This window comes from Haemaphysalis longicornis, unplaced genomic scaffold, assembly GCF_048455015.1.
Source record: "Haemaphysalis longicornis isolate Haplotype H1 unplaced genomic scaffold, Haemaphysalis longicornis Haplotype H1 scaffold_2, whole genome shotgun sequence".
Lineage (NCBI taxonomy): Eukaryota > Metazoa > Arthropoda > Arachnida > Ixodida > Ixodidae > Haemaphysalis > Haemaphysalis longicornis.
In genome coordinates, this window is record NW_027526295.1 from 213,708,914 (window position 1) to 213,714,985 (window position 6,072).

Genomic DNA, 6,072 nt, shown 5'->3' on the forward strand with positions numbered 1-6,072 from the left:
CCCTCACAAGCGGAGTGTAGCAGACGACAGCGGCGCGAGTCCCTAACCTGACGTCAGAGCCAGGGGGCGCCACTCAAACATCTAACCGCCAATAGACAGGCTCTCTCTTTCGACGAGATCCAGTGCGCCCTCAGGCTCAACGGAGAGCTTTCCTCTACCAGTTCAAGTTGTCATGTTTTTAGCAGGTCAGTTTGCTGCTTCCTGTATATTCGCTGTTCTGTACTCGTCATGCATTAACCAAGTTCACTTTGGCTTTGGCTTTTTTTCGTCGGAACGGCAGCCACTCTCCTGAAAGCCGCTCGCCAACCACGCTATCCCGACTTCAGAGGGGGCCGTAACTGTACGCATGCAACACCGGAAAGAAAATGCCCGCAACCACCAAAGGGCCGACGTGCGACCGATCAAGCCGAGAAACCGGTGAAGCTGGTAAAAACCGTAACGGGGACAAAGACAGCAACCTCGTCTCCAAGTCTGTCCGCCACAGCAACGAGCTGCCACTCATTACTGCCGCTTTGTCGGCGGTTATCCCAACGCGGCCTGATAGGCAGTCAGTGCGGCGTCATTACGCCGGGGCGCAATAATTGCGTGCAGCACCTCACGAAGCTCCACGAACGAGAGGCGGGGAGAGTTTGCCTCTACGACGAAGTGACCCAAAGTTCAGAAGCCTGTTTTACCTTCGACATTTTCCTTAATTAAGGAAGGTTCAGAAGGCTGCCGGAGGGGGGCAGTGATGAGTCAAATCACAGCAAAGCCTGCGAGCTAAGGGAAGGCTTATTTTCCTCTTTATGGCAGTGAGTGTGATCCAGCGGCCGGGACAGGCCTCTCCTGTAGTGCGCCGAACTATTGAGCTCTGCCTCAGACAGCCGACCCGCCGCCGCCGGCCTTCTGCCTCCACCGCCGAAGACAGGCGCGTGAACTGCAGTGCCTCCGGGGACCAATATCAGCAGCCCTTACCCTCGTCGCCATTCTCCCCTGCCCTTTCACCTCCCTTCGTGCTCCAGCACAAAGCTGATCCGCGCAGGGCAAATCGGTCTCGCAGGCGTGGGAGAGCTCTCCTTCGTTCTCTGTGTTCCTTTTTTTTTCTCCCTCGCGTCAAGTCGCCCTCGGGCTCCCGCTTTCACTTTCGCCGACAGACGCAGCCCGGAGCGCATCGGAGCGGGCGGGCTTTGAGCGCGCTCGTTCGCAGTCAGCGCGTGGAAAGAAATTGCCAATTTGCGCCTTTGCGCGAGACCGAGGCACCCGCACGGTTGCTGCAGTACGTGCTGCCGGGCGGCGTCGATCGTTCGAACGTTCGGGGCGGTTGTGCCGGACGGAACCGCGGCAAAAGCGTGAGAAAGCTCGCGTGAGACTGAGGAACATAGAGACGCGGCGTGTACGTCTCTTCTTCCCCACGCATTTCTTTTCTCTTTTTTTTGTAGCTTGAGCTACACTGGCCGAGCTTGAGCAGTTTCGCGTGGATACTGGAGAGCCGGGCTGCGCATGCGCGAGGAGCAGTGCCGTCTCACGGCGTACAGCTGGCGCGCCGGAGCCGCCGCCGCCGCGACTGGATTGGATTAAATTGGATTGGATATGATTGGAAATAGTATTAGCAGCAGTAAGCATGATAATCAGCTAATCCTATACAACCAGGAAACCTAAGAAAAATTACGCCCATCTCCCCGCGAGGGGAACCCTGATGTGATGCGACGCATCGGGGGGCGGGGGTTCAATTGGTGTTTCCATTGGGTTGATTCTCTAAATCGCGTGAAACGTGTTGTGAACGCGTCGGATGCATTCCATCACATGCGGGTGTTCTCATACGCGGGAAAGATGGGCGTAATTTTCATTCTTTTACTGAGAGAGAGAAACTGGTTGCCATTTGCAGCGGTTGCACTTTACTTTGAGCACGCGTCTGCGCGCCGGAGCAGACGCGAGCGGAGCGAAGCGCGCGCGCAGCTGTTGTTATTATGTTAATGAGACGGAGTGAGAGTGTTGCGCACAGCTGTCGGAGAGAAGAACGGAGGAGAGTTGCGCATGCGCAGGGGGTGTGCGCACGCCACCACCGCTGGAGGGACATACCCCTGAGCAAGAGATGCGTCGCATCTAATAACCAGCTGAACCTTAGCTCAGGCTACGGATATCCTGGCATAGCCGAGCTAAACCACTGCAAATTTTTTGCACATTGAAGCCTCGTTGCCGGTCGTGCAGGCGATCGCTAACTGGCCATAGCAGTTATCGCGCCAACCGACCCTGTTTCGACACATTTGCTAGTTACTCGGGCTCCGGCGAATGAAGAAGGGCCGCTGCGGCTGCGCACTTTTCCTTTTTGCGTCATTTGCTTACGCTACTCTCGAATATATGTTTCCCGATTCACAAAGTGGAGGTGGGAAGAAAAGAGCGACGAAGGTGGAGGGATGTTCATCTATTGAGTCACGCCTTTTTTTTTCCCTCCATTTCGTTGTCTCTCGCGCTGGGGGACGGGTGAAGACCGCACCATCTGACCACTAGCGGGAGTGAACGTTTTCTCCCGCTCCTTTCACCTCCTTAGCCGAAAAGCCACGCTGTCAAAGCGCGTCAGACGATGCTGTTGGGAAGGCTTGTTCACAGAAGGCTAATCTTTGTAACAAGTCAAGAAACAATGAAGGGCTTCTAGGGATGTAACGTCACAGCTGCAGCTAATAGAACCAGCAAGGGGAGGGGGTGGGGGCATTATAACATCCATAATTTTCCGCTGCATCAATATTTGTTTTACTTAGGCGTGACCAGAAAGCAATAGCGAGTTTTAGCATAGCGGATATACTCGGGAACTAGTTAAGAACGCCAATAGCTCATGTACGGTATCACTCCGCCTAAGCGACGGACCTAGATGTCAGCGGGGGGGAAGGGGGGGGGGGGGCGTTTTGAAATGAGTATGCTATGAATGCGTGATATCGTCTGCCGTTTCGCACGTAGTTTTTTTTTTTTTTTTTTTTTTTTTGTCGTCGCTGTAGTAGTTTATAAGCATATTAAGTCTAAGACATCACGGAAACGGCTCGTGCCATGCTCAAAATATTCCCAGTAACGCCCTACTGACGCCGCGCGAAGTAACATCCGGCTGCGGCGATGACGCACACCGGTAACTTCCGCTGCCGTTCTTGAGTTACACGCTAACGCTACGGCGGCGGGTGCCGCGGCCCGACTGGGCATTCGGTCCTCAGGGACGAGCCCCCGCACTCGTTCCCTTGAGGGGCGACCTTCTCGCCCTCCCCGCACGCACATGCGCCGCTAGGTCCCGGTAATCCGCCGCCGTAGCGTTAGCGTACGCTAGCCGACATGCTAAAACTCTCTATTGAGACGAAGCCTGAAGGAGCCACCGGAAGTGGTTGCGCGCATAGTGATAAGATGCGGTCTTGCAGAGAGTGCTAGAGCCTCGCGTAGCCTCTTCATTTGCGGCAGTGCGTACCGCACCGGCGCCTCCTTTTTTTCCGGACCCTGGCCTGATGAAAGATCCGCCAGGCGCGTGAACACGGAACGGGATCCCAGGGGCGGTATTCTCGCGTTTTTTCCCTTTCGTGTCCGTATCAAAAGCGTCTGTTTCGAACGAGTCCTGACTGGCTAAAAGCGAACATCCGGATGTGACGCAACGCAAACGCGGCAGAGCTAGTTCGCGACTTCTCGGAGCAGACGATTATTTGAAAAAGACGAAGGTTTCCGGTTATCTCCTTGTTGTTGGCTCACCGGCGGAACAGGCGGTAGAGGAGTAATGTCGACGCATACTAAATGCTTGCAGAAGCATTTCTGCTTCTCGAAGAGGACTATGCGGTGTCTTTGCTTCGAGCTCTGCGACGAACTTCGCCGGCTGCAACGCCGGCTCAGTGTCGAGCACCAAGTGATATGCGCCCTTTGTTTCTTCGCTACCGGTGGCTTCCATTCAGCGGTCGCTAATGAAGAAACGATATGGCTCTCGCAGCTCCCTGCGTGAGCCGGTGTATCCACGCCGTCGCCATCACGCACTGAAATAAACGATCGTTTCCGAGCACGATAGCTGTCGAGCAGACGACCAGAATTACACAAGACCTCGGCATGAAATTATAATTGTTTATTGGTACTTCCCGATAACACAAACCAGCTTAACGTTCGTAGGCTTCACGCGAAACAAGTACGTTGCCAAGAAACGAAAATCCTCACCACTTACACATTTTTTACACTTACAGCGAAAAAGTCAACAGCGTAACCCACCCTTCGAGGTTCTTGGAAAAGATTGCGTCAGCATGCTGAAAGTGTGTCGATGCCGAAATACGTAACGGGAGGGTTATTTTGATGCACGGTAATTGTCATCGACCTCAAAACGGAGACCAAGCGCAAAAGAACTGAGTAGCCGTAGCATTGCTTGCACTTTACTGTCACAGCAAACAGCTGGCTGCAGCAGCCATCTTTGGATGTTAGTCCCCTTGGGATTAAAATTCTAAACATCGTCAGAAAAAATTTTTAGATTTTCAAAACACGTTTCTCAAATTAAATTTTCAAACTCGATTATCAAAACACGTTCAAACAAACGCATAAAAGATAGTTTTACATGGTTTCAGTTCGTTAAAATGCGTTGGCAACAACAGTTACGGTGTTACCAAAAGCCCTCTGCTTAACCGGAAGTACAGCCTGTAAAAGGCTTGTCTATAACACAGCGTTCGTACTCTCAGCCCTATCCTGCCCCGCCGGAGCGGGATTTGAATAAAACTACTGCGGAATTCTGAAGTCTTAGCCCTTAGCTTTTGCCTCCGACATGTTTGGAACGAGTATGTTTCCGAAGTTTTCGGATGTAGCTCGTTAAAGTCGAAAGGCGTTTTACCGACTGTACGTCGCGTTGAAAGGGACGCTGAACGGGCGTTTTCAAAACGGACAAATACGAGAATACCGCCCCAGATGGCTTTTGGTACGCGCGGCGCCCCGACACAGATGGGTATACGGACAGCGGCACCAAAGTCGGACAGCGTCATGGTAAAGGAGACCTTTGCGTATGAGAGAGTGAAAGGTGCTCTCTAGTGTGAGTGTGGGCTTGTCAGCAATAACTCTCACGACTTTTCTGATTGTTGCGACGCTGGCCACAGCTTGAAGCATACAAAAAAAGTGTGGTTGATTCCTGTCATAGGAATCGGTAAAGCACGAAAGTGAAATTTGCAGCGAAATCTGCAGCTGAGCATGATTTTAGGGTCAGCGGCTGTCTTGTGGGTGTGCTTGGCGAGCGAAGTCCTGCTGGAGGGTCGCTCTTGAGCAAAGGTGTACTGGCGTCATTACCTTGAGCGATATGACGTCAGTGGAATGTTGGTGTATACCGGCATAAAATACTTTCGTGTTAAAAAAGAAAACCCGAAAACGAACAACCCTAAGTATAACGTACTCTTTAGTACTAAAGGTTGCTTTACCGCAAGAAGAACCTGTGTGCTGGGGTGCACCCTTTACAGGCCGCTTGCTTCGTTGTAATGGCGTCATTTCCGTGACGGATATGACGTCAGCGCAATCTTGGTGTACCCGGGAGCAGAACACTTTCGTGTTAAATAAATAGCATGGGCCCGAACCTGTCTAATTATTCTCGCGCTCGCAGGAGTGCAATGCCTGTTCATGTAGATCTGTGAAATAATCAAAAAACCATGGCCGCGTATCAGCTCCCTTCGCTACAAATGTCGTCGAAAGACGATAGTCCTCTGCCACCCTTGCCACGTAAATACCTCTCTTCTCTTTCCCGCACATCCGCCACTCTATTCCCTTCCGGCACCGTTCCTACCACAATAAAGCACGATGGAGGCTTGCTCAAGCCAATTCAATTATCCCGCGTTCCACTGCTCACGCGCCATTATCCGGAACCTTTGTCACTGTTGGACTTCTTGGAATGCCGCCAGGAGGTCTAGGCTCGCGTGCAGGAGCTTTTTGCACTTCAACAGCGGAGCTGCATAAACTTAATCTTTTCTAGCCATGCGGGTCGTTAACAGGAAATCCCGCTCGCCGAAGAGGAGAGGTGGAAATGCTAGGCCAAGAAGTACGAGGGAAAATGGCGAGGAGGCAAGGATCCCATGAGCAGCTGTTGGGAGTGCACGCCTCAAGAAAACAACGCTTCCCGTG